At 38.9% G+C, this 13,198-nt stretch overlaps 1 protein-coding gene across 4 annotated transcripts in view; it reads right to left on the reverse strand.

Annotated features, from left to right (window-relative positions):
- XRCC4 (X-ray repair cross complementing 4) overlaps nucleotides 1-13,075 on the reverse strand; it is a 188,459-nt gene extending 175,384 nt beyond the window's left edge. Inside the window, exon 1 of one of the 4 annotated variants that reach the window (XM_054186515.1) lies at nucleotides 13,015-13,075. The gene's annotated coding sequence lies outside the window, so the exon portion shown is untranslated. Of the gene's footprint in view, nucleotides 1-12,014; nucleotides 12,119-13,008 lie in introns of those variants that run through there. The other 3 variants (XM_054186514.1, XM_054186513.1, XM_054186517.1) reach the window with 3 other exon arrangements.
- Between the last annotated feature and the right edge of the window lie 123 nt (nucleotides 13,076-13,198).

Below are 13,198 nucleotides of genomic sequence, written 5' to 3' on the forward strand. Positions count from 1 at the left end.
AAAAAGCACCTCTGAGTCTGTTAGACCACAGGAGTACTTTCAAGTGCTGTTCAATATTCAGCAACGCTGTCTCTGTAGGCTCTTTCCATTCACTGTCTCAATAAAATGAAAGCAGTCAGTACTTTCTTCCTCCCTTAATTATGATAAAGAAAAGCTGCAGAGAAACTGATTGATTAGGGCCATAAGAAAGCCAGCATTTTTTTTCCTTTAGGGCACAGGAGGACACACCACATAACCAGCACCTCACCGTCTTAGAGCCAAGGATCTGAGACAAGCTTGCAGGTGGGAACAGTTGAGTCCCACCCCAAATTTGTAAATCAGAGGCTTTATTGAGGCCTTCGAACAGTTGAGGATTGAGCTGTTTATCTTTAGCACTTTGTCCCTTTGGTCTTTGGCTTCTATGATCTATATTAGGTAATGTTTCTTTCTAAGGAGAAATCAGCTGTTGGCTGGTGTGCAATTGACTGGAGTCTACTCTCTGAACAAACAGTGTACACAGTTGCTTCTGAATAAACAAGACACTTTTAAAATGGGTTTACAAAGAATTTTATATGTTGTTTTGAATAGCACTAGGCATAGACCAAAAGCCAAATCTTTCAGGCTGCTTCAACACAGCATCATTGATAATATTTTGAACTTCAGCACTTTGGTTTTTTTCCATGCAGACTAATGGCTTTTTTTCAAACTGCTTCAGCTGCAGGTGTTCCAAACTTCAGCAGCTATGCATGGTAGACTACTTGCAGATCAGAAAGAGCTATTATTTCTTTCTAATGCAGCAATTAACTTAAGTGCTTTCTTGTTGAGAAAAATAGGGAGCTATCTACAGCGAGTTCAGAATACAAGACCAGCACACACAGCACACTGCTAATAAAGTCTATAATTTGGTCCCGTCATTGTCCTGACCACAATATACACTACAAATCAGAACCTAATAATCAGAAGAAAGTGAATGGTTAACCTATAATTAGAGAACAGGTACTATCTGGGAGATGCTATATGTACTTATAAGTGTATTATTGGAGATCTAAACCCGTCAAGAAAATCTCAGATTGCTTTTAAAGATTAAAACTAGGTATTACCACATTTTCTAACAAAAGGAAATAAAATAATGTCTATATTTATGAATATTTCTAGACATACATTTAATACAAATTGATATGCTCTCATGTTAATTTAAAATTCCATTAACTCCAATACTTCCAAGAGGAAGTACATTAAAATATCCAACAAAAACTCCACCTATCACTCAATTAATCTAGGAACTACTAATCAATCTAAAAAGGACTTCCTCCCTTTTTTTTTTTTTCTTTTTGGAAGATCATGATTGGGCCAACAAACATAGAGACAACATCTCACAATAAGCCACCCATTCCCTTGGCCACAATATTTATTTGACACTGAAGAAAGATTCAATAATAACCTTCGGCTGTAACTTAAAGATGCATCTGAAGATAAAAAGAAGATAAAAATTTTGAAAGAGCTTTGTTTCTTAATGAAGTTTAGGGGGGGTAACACATGCAACCTAAATACTACATGCAACCTAAATTGTATCTAGTTGTTCTTTTGTTTAACTCTGTTCTGTATTAAAAACACAAGGACCACAATTTTGTCAATAATGCAACTTTGCCTTGCAGATAAAGGAAATGAATCAAAAATTGGCACTGGATACGAAGAAGTGCCTGAATGACTTTATAACTTTGTGCAGACGGGTGAATGGCCCATTTTAAAAACTCAGTCCTGCATGACAACATTTGATCAAGAGATTGACTTCACGACAGCTGCAATCAGTGTTTGGTCCTCATGGACCCAACTGCAGAAGAAAGACTCACATGGCTAACATTTGCACTGCTTGCTTCCCACTGTTTCGTGGCAGCCACAAAAGGATTGGAAACATGCACATACTTTTTGTGCAATTTAAAAAAAAAAAAAAAAAAAAAGGCAGTCTTGAGGTTGTCAGACTCAATGGGCCAATAGGATATGCAAGATTTGCCACAAAAGATCTGGAATCTACGATAAGGAGCAACCCTTGTCAGACTTATTTACTACAGTCACCAGCTGAAAAATGAGGAGAAACAGAAGGAAGCAGACAGTCAACAACCTTTATAGTAGGAATCCTACTAACAAGCTTTGATCTTAATTGTAGCCTGGAGGCAAAGCCCACCCTGGTGTCTTTCATCCCCTTGAAGTCTCAGACCTAACCCACTACCAACTCCAGGCATCCAGGCTTGCCAAGCTTACTTATAAGCATCTATACTAGGAGACAGTTTAAGCTATAACAAGGTTAAAAAAAAAAAAAGGGCCTTCATATATTAAAATAAACACCCAAGTGGGCAATTATACTAGTATATACTAGCAAGCAAGGGAGTAACTGGGTAGATTTCCAAAAGGGACAAAGCTTTCTTTTTCACCCTTTTCTACTTCCCAACACAAACAGTTCAGTGTGTGCATGCTGTCAAATCCTCTTCCCAAAATCCGTGTCAGAATCCTAAATTTTCCCTAGATAAACCAGGATACACTAACTGAATGTAAAAAATACCTATAAAAAATAAAATTCAGTAATACAACTGAAGTATTTCCTGATGGAGAAGTTAATTTTAGTACTGAAGTTACTAAAAAGCATGTATAGAACCGAACAAGAATCAAAGACCACCAGACCAGCTTCAAGTGGGCAGATCTGGGATGCAAAGTCAGCAGGCGTGCCTAGGGGACCCAGACTCACTACCTTTGCTGCCCCCGGGAGATGCAAGCCCCAACAAATACTTTATAAATCTATTTGGCAGCAGGTCAGCCTGGCTTTCCAAGGCCCTACCAAAGCCAATGGTGGCATGGAGCCACACCTGTCTTGCCTTCTTTTGAAAACTGCAACCTTAGACTACTTATTGAGAAAGATCATTCACTTTCTCAAAAAAAAAAGTAGAAAAAATCTAAATATCTCTCAATTTTCCCCTAATCTCTATGCACTAAAATAATTTATGTATTGAAGATAAAAAACAGAAAAAGGAAACAAATCTGTATAATTCTGCCAGACACAACTTTTGAGCTTGTTGTATACAATCAGTAAGAAACAAGATTCAGGAATGCCTACGATTTTAGTCACATTTCCAAAAGCATCTCTGCAGTTTTCAGGAACTTAGTACTATCCATTTGAGTATGGGAAAGTTGGGTAATTAAAAAAAAAAAAAAAAAGCAGCATGTTTTAACCGCCCTTCGCCCATCCAAAAATACTCAGATACATATGTCTTTTTGATGTATATTTGGATAACATAGTAGTCTGGTTGAGGTATCATCTGTTTTCCAAAACACTGCCTTCTTTAGGGTCAAGTATTATCAGGATATTCAACACAAAATAAATCTGTCCTACAGATTTCCTTTGTTTTCTATTCTTTAGCCCCCATATAGACCTATTATAATCCCACTCAGTTTGACATGTTTCTGTAAATGTTTTACTTAACATAACTGAGCAATGGATTCCACTAAACAGTCTGCCTTTTTTTTTTTTAATTTGAAATAAAGTCAAATAAATTCACTACTATTTAATCCACAATAACTCTGGAGGCAAGAGTAGCAAATCTGAAAAAAGGATAAATGAAACAAAGAAATCAGTGTCAGCTAGATATGGATGGATGTAATTCTACATGTAAGATTTCTGAAGAGCTTTGAAAAATTGAGCCCAGTAACCTGGAAAAACAAGTTTCACCAAATGTAGCCACCTCAGTGGGACAACAGCAGGTATAAATATGAAGGCTTACATACCCTCCTCTCCTCCCACCCCTACACCCAAGAATTTTCAAAGAGATGGATTATTTTAATTTCACGTCCCTGTCAAATTAATAATAAAAAATAGGCCTAGACTCCAAATTGCTTTCTCTTGCTAAACAGTTTCCTAAGGCATTTTCTTTGAAGAAAATTCCTGCATTACCCCGTCTTCACTTAACAAAAGTTTTATTATGTTTTTCTTTCCATTTGCTATTTATCTACTGGAAAAGGCAACATTGATCTCCCTGAAAACAAAGAGCTCATGCTACTTTAATTTATTAATTTAAACATTGTAATTCATTTTGTTTCATCTGGACCCACAGAAAATAATTCACAAGACATTTTCAGTGAACTGGGATATTCACTTTCAATGCACTTAAATTTCAATTTTGCAGGCCTTTATTCAGCCATGTTTATCACTTGAAAATTAATTACTTTTCTGATGGATTACGCTGAGCAATCAGAGTTTGAAGATAGGGCAAGGAGACATCCATCCCCATCGAACATCGATTTCAACTGTTTCGGCACACATTCGGGTTTGGTTCTTTAATTTGGCTTGAATGCTAAGCCATGAGATTCAATGTAGAGGTAACACGACAGGTACCTATACATGGGATTATAGGATGCTGGTGCCCCGTGGTATAGCACCTTCAAATGAGGCAAGAAACCCACAGCAAGGCACCAGTTTAGCTTAGGCTTTGTGATAATGCACATTGGGCAAACCAAAACAGGAGAGAAGCACCAGTCCATATCCAAGAATGACCGACATGCCAGTATTTTAGCAAGGAGGGGCCCCAGTGCCCAAGTCCCACAACCTCACCAAGCTCTGAGCAAACAAGCAGCTTTATTTTAAAAAAAAATAGATAAAATAAATACAGACACAGTTCCACTAAACAGATAGCAAATTCAGTGACCACTGACTCTACACACTAAGCAATCACATATCTATCACCTTGTGCTCGATCAGCACCACATCTACAAACCACATTTGGAAAGGAAAGCAGACATAAATAGCTTCACAAGAGTCACTTGTATGTTTTACATCTTAAGTTCTATACATAAAAATATAAAGCTTTTCAAGGCATTTCAGCTCACTGCTTTTCTAAGTAGTTTTCATGACTCTTTCATGTGGTGATTTTTTTTTCTTACTATGGGCTAGGCAAAAAAAAAAAAAAAAAAAAAAAAAAAAAAAAAGAGATCTATGCTCAAAAACTAAACCCTTACCCCAGACACTTGATGCTAAGCAGGAGGTCTACTTAGGGAAGCCAGCTTTTCAATATTAGTTTTCCCTCACAACTACTAAAGAATGCTAGCTTGCACTAGAGTGATAAGAAATGTGCAGACTAATATAAGTACACAGCAGGGGCATACCAGTGGAAAAATGCCACTGGGACTTGAACTGAGAGGGCAATTATAGGTACTCATTAGGAAAATATAGCACAAAAGTGCTTTGATACTGCACCAGTTAGACACACTTTTGAGATCTTATAGTGTAAATTATTACAAGGCAAATATGTGGAGCATCAGCGTAGAGGTCTCAAAAGTTTTGTTTTAAGACTGTAAGACCCTGCTTTCCCAGATAACTTAAATCAGTTCTTACCGAATGATGACATGAAAAATTACTGGGTGTGGGGCAGAAATTTAAACACAACAAGAGGGGAAAAAAATTTTAAAAATAAGTCTTGGTTAGGCGTCACTGCATGTTGGGTCGCACTTCATCTTCATGTTGCTGGGCTTGCCGGTTCCCAACTGCTGAAGCTAAACAGTACCACTACCATGCATCGCTATCACAGAACCACGGAATTTTTCAGAGTTGGAAGGGACCTCTAGAGATCATCTAGTCCAACTCCCCTGCTAAAGCAGGATTGCCCAGAGCACATTACTCAGGACTGCATCCAGGCGGGTCTTGAAAGTCTCCAGAGAAGGGGACTCCATAACCTCCCTGGGCAGCCTGTTCCAGTGCTCTGTCACCCTCGCCGTAAAGAAGTTTTTTCTCATATTTGATTGGAACTTCCTATGTTCCAGCTTGTGCCCTTTACCCCTCGTCCTGTTACTGGGAACCACTGAAAAGAGTCTGGCTCCATCCTCCTTCAGCCCACCCTTTAGATATTTGTAAACATTAATAAGGTCTCCCCTCAGCCTTCTCTTCTCCAGGCTAAAGAGTCTGAGCTCTCTTAGCCTTTCCTCCTAAGGGAGATGCTCCAATCCATCAGTCATCCTTGTTGCCCTACACTGGACTCTCTCCAGTAGTTCCCTATCTCTCTTGAACTGGGGAGCCCAGAACTGGACACAATATTCCAGTTGTGGCCTCACCAGTGCAGAGTAGAGGGGGAGAATGACATGAAATGAAATGGTGAACAAATACAATGACTGAACTAATGCAGGTACATAAGCATAAAAAAGCCCAGCCCTTTGTGCAGAAGAGTCAATTCTCCACAGCTCCAACAAACTGTTTCAATATAGTTTTAGATACAGTACCTCACTGCATCCTCCTCCCTTTCAATGTTACAAGTACACTTATTTGTTTCGCATCATCAAGTACTGGTATCACAACACGAACCTCGAATTAAAGTATATACTAAAAAAATCCTCCTCTACCTCATTATTTAAAAAAGAGAAAAAAACCATCTATTTTTAAGACGGTCAAGGTTAATACAACAAATACCTGGAAAAGGCAAGATTAAAGAAAGATTATAAAATATAAAGCACAGTTTTCATCTAAGGCAGAGGAAAGAAAAACCCTTCTCTCTAATATTGCCTTCAGGAGATTATGAAACGTAAGTCAAGTAGGTCTATTACCAAGACACACATATAGTTCCTTGCCTCTTATCTCCAAAAATAATTATCCTCTATGACAGCAATGCCTAGCTTTCACTGAAATTAACATTTCTGCCCAATCTCCATTATGCCTGTGGCCACTGTGTGCTGTACTCTGTAAATTAATGCTAAATTTCACAGCTGGAGAAATTTAATATAAGCCCACACAATAAAGTTTGCTGCCTCCAACTACTGTCTAAGCGTCCCTCATTGGCTCAGTCAACACAAATCTCCCCTCAGGTTTTTGCGAAGTTTTCACCATAAGCTTGACGCAGCTGACAGCATTTGGAAAGCCCCATGCTCCCTCTTTCCTGTCCAGCTACTGTGCTGAAAAGGGTGGCTTCTGAGATCCTTTTATAGACCTGTAAACAAACAATCCCTTTCATAATCGTTTGAATCATTTTTTTAAAAACAAATGCAGCCTGTGATAGGCTATATAGCCTCACTCTTCCTCTAATTGCTTGCTATCTTGGGATGGAAAAATTAATGCAATTTGGCTGACATCTAGATCAAGAACACAAAAGTTCTCAGTCTCTGCAGTCTTAAAAATCACATAAGATCAATCTCCCTTTTTTACTATTTATTTTAGTCTCTGCTCGCTCTGTGTAATCCATTGAAGGACACCCCATCCCACAATACTCACCTAGAAGTTTGCAATGCAGATGCAGAAATATTCCAATAATTTTCCAAACTTTGGAAATCTGGACTATTTAAATCATTTTCTATGAAATTACTAATATGCCTCAGAAGACAGTAACACCAGAGGCCCTTGCTTAAGCACATGTGTAATGAAATTTTTTCAACTTGGAACTTTTCCTGTAAGATATGATTTTTACATTGATCAGATTTGACTATGTCAGATTAGCAACCAACAGTAATTTGTTTAGTAATTCTCTTCTAAATTTCACCTTAGCTTCTGTCAACATCGTACCATACATACTCCAGTAAGTCTTTTATATCTTGACATATCTTGGACAGCAGTCCTTATTATTACATTATCTGATACTAAATTCCACTAATAATATTCCAATTCACAGGACCCTTTTGCTGCCTTTCCTTTTTTCATCTCATGTATAGAGACAAAGGAGGTGGGGAAGACTAAAACCCAAAAAGACATCCCAGTTACAATCAGTAGGAGGTGACGGACACTGTTTCTTAACCCAGGAAAGAGACACAGTTCAAGTCAGCAGAAGGACCAGGGATGGAACTAGAGCAAATCCCACTTTTGGTGCAAAAATTTCCAATTTGTGAACCATTTAATGGCATTTTACAATAGCTTTCTAAATTGAACTCTCTGTTATTTGCTGAAGTTAGACCAGATCATAACTTAAATGTGTAGGCACATTATTTTACATGTTCCTCACAGTAACAGCAAGCACCACACACTTTTTGCCAAATGTAACAGTGAAGAAATTACAGCTGCATCCTATTAACCTTGAAAACAAAAATAACGGTTTGAGACCTTCTCACCCTAAACTCCTGGCAATTCCACCTAGTCTTCAAGGATGTGTGGTGGTTTTTCGTTTGGGGCCCCTGAGCTCTAACATAACGCCTTAAAAACACTTTCCACCTACTGCTAAGCTTTAGACGACAAGAGGTAAGGATTAAAATTTCTCATCTTCAAGTGGCACTGAAAGATAACAAGGACATCAGAAATAGGCATTGAGACATAACAGCAAGTGACGCTGTGAGGCTCACTGCACATACATAAGCATGTAACATTTAATATAGTGAAGCCAACATGCAGCATAGTAAACCATTTAAAATTATCTCATCCATACTGAAATGGAAGTTTATTGGTCAAAACAGACCACTGTAAGCTATCCAGCCTTCTTTTGCAAGAGAAGACACCAGGAGCGTCAACACTGGGACTGTGCATGTCAGAAGAGGTGCTAAGGTCACCTGTGTCATGTACACCATAACTATTTCCACAGCAAGGCCATGACATCTTTTTTTTTTTTTCTTTTTTTTTTTTTCTTCTTTTTTTCCACAACAAGCTGAAGTGCCTTGCTAAGTTGTACACTAACCCTGGCATCAGCTGTATATGACTTTATGTTTTCTTTTTTTTTTCTTTTTAAATAATACGTAATGGAAAAGCTTTGTTTTGAGAGTTGTGAGTCATGACTTAGATGTACTGGGTTTAGTCCAGATAAATGCTTGAATTTAATGGAATTTAAATGCTAAGATAATTTTGAAAATCCTTTTTGCACCTTTGTATACCATAATAGTGTTTAAGATCTAACTGACTAGGTTTTAGTTCTTAAATACTTCACCAACGGATACATTAGAATTATCCTGTAGATACAAGATGTTGCTATTCTGCTCATTTCACTATGGATATAAAAGTAACTCCCGAAATGCCTGTAATGCTGTCGCTTCATATAGCAAATCACTTTAAACACTCTGTATAACAGCAGTCAAAAATGTTGAGCATTTAAAGTAATAGGCAAGTTCTGTCTCTCTAGAATCTGGACAACACAGCCACCACCATGTGATCCAACAAACAAAGGCATCCCAGACTATAAACTCAGTATCTGCGTATCGTGCATCAAGTATAGCATAGTAGCTGACATACACATTCCTCACAGTCTTTCAAGACCCTAGTCAGCTCCTATAAAACAACAGCCTACATCACACTGATAGAGGACAACAATTCACACAAAACCTGCCACAAAAAGCAGAAATTTTCAAGTATAGGAATTCCCGTTGTTATTATGAACATTCCTTATCATACATCTCCGGACACAATGTATGGTTACAATACTAGGTGAAAACACGTCTCCCAAGCACCTCTGATGTGAGGACTGAGTATTCATTCTTGCTGAGAATAGCAGCAATCTCCAAGCATTTTACAACTATTATTGCTCATCCTAAGATAGTGAATATAGTGTGCCTTTTGCTAGCTAACAGAGGGAGGCAGGAAACAGAAGAGCCATACCTAAATGTAGATAGCTGTTTCACAAAACGGTATTAGCAAACAAAATGCCATGTTCTAATACCATTGCAAACATGCAGAACACTACCTACACACTACATTTGCCTGAATAATACATATCCCTCATGTTCCACCACCTCCTTATTCCAGTGGGAGAGATAAATGAATTTGTACCTGTAGCAACTATGCAAATAAGTTTTTATGCATTCATGCTTGTAGTTGAAGATACTAGGAACAACAGAAGTGGATATGACGAAAAAGCCAAAGAAGAGCATGATCAGCTTTTGCAGATCATTCAAACTAGCGTATCTCAAAAAAAAAACCCCCTGCATTTATATCTTATTTGCAAATGTTTTTTTCACCTCATTTATACACACGCACATTTGTTATGCATAAAAACATTTATACAGATGTACCTGTCATGTCAGTCACCCACCTGTGATATTTTTAAACTATCTCCTACAATCCTCCTACTTCTTATGAAAGCTAAGAGACACAAGAGAAGCTAAATACCTAGCCTCCCACATGCAAGTTGACATTGTTTTGTTGTAATTCTTCCTGTATTTGAAAACAACCTAGAAGTTTAATCTCTGAAGACACCTTTTTACATTTCATTATATCCATAAATTCCTTGGTATACTCTACTGCTTAAACACTTAATTGAAGAGTAGGCAACCTCTTCACTGGTAAATCACACTACTAAACCATTTCTTAATATATATGTACTATGAAGCACAGCCAGTATCATTAAACCTCCTTTAAAAAAAATTAAAAAATACAGAAACCCAGTATTCGTCTATTCATCATACATTTTTATTTACCTATTTGAATAGTGCTACATAGATCATATAATTGCTTAAACTTTTGATTTATTGAGATTTCAACAGATAAAAATGCATATGTTTGTAATTGGTTTCCCATTACAATATATTAATTAGGAGAAAAAAATATAAGGGAAACTGGAGGTCCATCTGAAATCTTATAGTTCAATCAATATCCTATGTATATCACAGCTGCATCCCAAAAGACATCATCATACTAGGTACACTATCTTTTAAATGATGCCACTAAGGCTCCCACGAGATCATTAATGAGCAAACGGCATTTTTCCCACAAAAGCAAAATGTGCAACTGAAAATATTTTAATACAGCATGTATTCAATGAAAATTCTTCTTCAAATAGTTGATACTGTTAGAAACTTTGAAACTGCTAAGGTAAATAAAAAGTATTTTTGCAAAATCTACAATGGATTTCATATATGAGCTTACCAGTAGACAACAATATATAAAAATTACCATATAGGGCATGTTTGCAAACACAACTACTGAATTAAAGAAAGCTAGCTGACCCCCTGGAAGCAGGCTTGACTACAGTGTAACCAAGAACTGACAGCTACAGTCTCCTCTGCAGTTACACAAATAATTTTTCAATTTCAATAACTAATCCATATTGAGAAACCAAAAAAGAAAACCAAATCAGTTTTCTTTTTCCATCTCAGAGACACTAAACAAGTTCAAAAGTATCATTGTCTCTAAAACGTAGGGTCATGGTAACCATTAAGCAGTTGAACCATTCGTCGGTTGAACCATTCGTCGGTTATAGTTGTAACTTCTTTCTCTTTAGAAGTGTGACATCAACCAAACACTTTAACATCAGGTTACACTGTCCTTCTGCATTTTAATTGAAGTCCATTATTTATGCCAAACCTCAACGTTTGAAAAAAAGAAGTCAATGCAGTAAATGTAATTTACTACCAAAATAGGAGTAAGAGGTATGAACATGTTACGATAAAATGACCATGCAACTTGCTAATTACTTATTAAATCAATGTATGCATTTGCAAATTAATGAACCTTCATAGTTATTAGATTCACACAATCTTGAGAAAAATAAGAGCAGATCTAAAATCAATATAGTATCTGCAATCCACAGGACATAAAAACCACTTATATAAGAAAACCCATCTTAAATTCTACATCCGCTTATGGCGAAAAACATTCAAATCATTTGGGTGATTATGAATCTGAAACTACAATTTTACAGAGAACTCAAAATTGTAGTTACCAAAGTTGCTACTGCAAATGAAATTGCTCTTTAGATGATACTAAAAGCATTGTAAGTGGACTGCATATGTTTCAGTTGCCTTAAAGTACTTTGCTTTAGTAGAATACTGCCTTAATTCTATTATAAAAACATGTTTTGCACTGATACTGTCATTACCATGCAGCCTCCATGATGTTAAAATGTTATCCCAGCTTCTTCTGATGGAATGAAAAGTTTGTTTCTCCTTACCAAGGCAAAAAGCAAAACCTGTCCTGCACGCATCAGACAACAAAACACAATTTGGCCACCGTACTGAATGACACAGACCTCAAAAAAGTCATCATCTTTGAAAGGGTTAATGCTTTCCAAGTTCTACAAGATAAAGTGCACTTACAAAAGGAGGAACAAATTGTTCATAGACTTTCAGAACAGAGGTTTGTCCTGACAGCAACACCTAGCTACCTTACTGTAAATACAAAATAATCATGCTGAAGTTCTTCCACGGAACCGGTCAGAACGCATGTAGACTGCGCTTTACTGAAGTCCCTCCCAGGACCAAAGGTAATTCCTTCAAAAAAAAAAAAAAAAAAATCTCCTGGTTTAAAAAACAAATGCCCCATCTTTTTCATGGCAAGCCAAAATGAAGGCCTATCCCTTTTGTACAGCTTAATGGTAGAGCGGGCACTGTCAAAACCAGCTGCCAAATGCAAGAGTCACCACAGATTTTAGTTGCATGGGTGTCTCTGAGTATAAGGGGCCAGCCATGTGGAACATTTAGCTCTTTTAATGAGTTTGTGTCTTTAATTACAGAAAAATATACTGTGGTAATGATACGGAAATGTACGATCTTTACCCAAGCATTTTCAACTTGACTTGAGGCGTTAAGTGCCTCTACAGAAAGGAAGGAAGATTAAAACCTCCACAAGGAGAGAATACAGGACACGAGCAACATCACAGAGACCAGAGCGGGGCAGGAAGACCAGGCTCTGCTCGCCGTGCTCCCTCTCCTCAACCACCTCCCGAAGGGAAGCCAGCCAGGATAGTCCCTAAGGGAGAACAGGACCCTGACTTAAAAATAACTTATTAAAAAAGCAGCCTCATTAAGAGGTTTTTTATGTTCTTGTCGTTTCACCAGCAAGCGGCTCATCCCGCCCGCAGGGACCGCGGAGCGACACCCCCACCCCCCACATCCCCCTCAGACAACCGTCCCGCTCCCAGCCCTACAGGCGAACCGCGGCCGGGGTCTGGTACTGGCGGCACCGCGGCCGTTACGGGCCCCACCGCCCACTCCGAGGGGCCTGCGGCCGACACCGGGTGAGCTACGGGGAGCGGACCCGCTCACCCCGGCCCCGGGGCACCGGTGGTAACTGACGGTCTCGCTCGCCCCAGCCCCACCGGCGGCCGCCCCCTCACGGCGGAGGGGGCGGGGCACCATGACCGACCGACCTACCTCCACCTCCACCTCCGCCTCCGCCTCCTCCCTCCTGCGCTGCCACCCGCCGCTTCCGCCCGCCCGAAAAGGCCGCGCTCCCGGCGCCCCGCGCGGTAGCCAATGAGGATCGCACTCGCCCTTCTGTCCCGCCTCCCTCCGGCCGCTCCAGCCAATGGCGGCACGTCACATCGCCAGCTGCCAATCTCGGCAGCGC

Source organism: Rissa tridactyla, chromosome Z (assembly GCF_028500815.1).
Source record: "Rissa tridactyla isolate bRisTri1 chromosome Z, bRisTri1.patW.cur.20221130, whole genome shotgun sequence".
Lineage (NCBI taxonomy): Eukaryota > Metazoa > Chordata > Aves > Charadriiformes > Laridae > Rissa > Rissa tridactyla.